We start from the raw sequence: 773 nt of genomic DNA, 5'->3' as shown, positions 1-773 counted from the left end.
ATTGTAAAAAATAACACAAAAAATTAAATTGTAACGCAAGCTAATAATCTTAGTGATGAGTATATACAGTCGAAAAATAATTGGTTCACAATTTAATTTTAAATTAATAATTACAAATATGATTTTGAACTATTAATGAGATTATAAGAGTTAAAAAGCACCAAATACAAACTACAAGACAATGGGGCATTTTTAGCTGAGGGAGTTAAGTGACTACTGTGGCACCAGTTCGAATCCGGCCTGGCAGGTCGACTTTTATCTTTGTGGCAGTCCCACAGAATGGAAAACTGAAACCCCATAATGGCTAGAGTAGGTTGGTCACCTTTAGATAACCCCTTCCCCATCCCCCTGTATGTTAAAAATGACCGGGGAGGGGAGGGGATCATACAAAAAAAAAACCCTGGTTGTACATATTTATCAAATACTGAATCCCAGACCCTTCTCATGAGTTCTTGTGGTCTAGGATTTTTTTCATGTGTTGGGGTTGGTAACCTAAATTACTAGTACTAATAGCACTATGAGTTGGATAAAATATAAATGCTATGACTCATAGGTTTAAATCAAACTGTAACTATTTTGGACTTGAGTGGTGGAGTGCTTCTCCAACATAATGCTTGTCCAATACCATTATTTTAATGAATAATTGGGATGAATTATATATGTATTTTATTTATATATGTGATTCTGATGGTGAAGCCATGTATGGTGATTGCCATTGCACATTCCACAGCACCTAATGGAGGTGCAATTTGACACTTGGTGTCTGCTGGAAA

At 35.6% G+C, this 773-nt stretch overlaps 1 protein-coding gene across 1 annotated transcript in view; it reads left to right on the top strand.

Annotated features, from left to right (window-relative positions):
* S1P (membrane-bound transcription factor site-1 protease) overlaps positions 1–773 on the top strand; it is a gene marked incomplete in the record, with an annotated part of 80,081 nt that overhangs the window by 77,160 nt on the left and 2,148 nt on the right.

Source organism: Halyomorpha halys, unplaced genomic scaffold, assembly GCF_000696795.3.
Source record: "Halyomorpha halys isolate HHAL.00 unplaced genomic scaffold, Hhal_1.1 Scaffold350.1, whole genome shotgun sequence".
NCBI classification, from domain to species: Eukaryota; Metazoa; Arthropoda; class Insecta; order Hemiptera; family Pentatomidae; genus Halyomorpha; species Halyomorpha halys.
The sequence above is the reverse complement of the archived record's forward strand: the minus strand, read 5'-3'. Positions and strand labels throughout refer to the sequence as shown.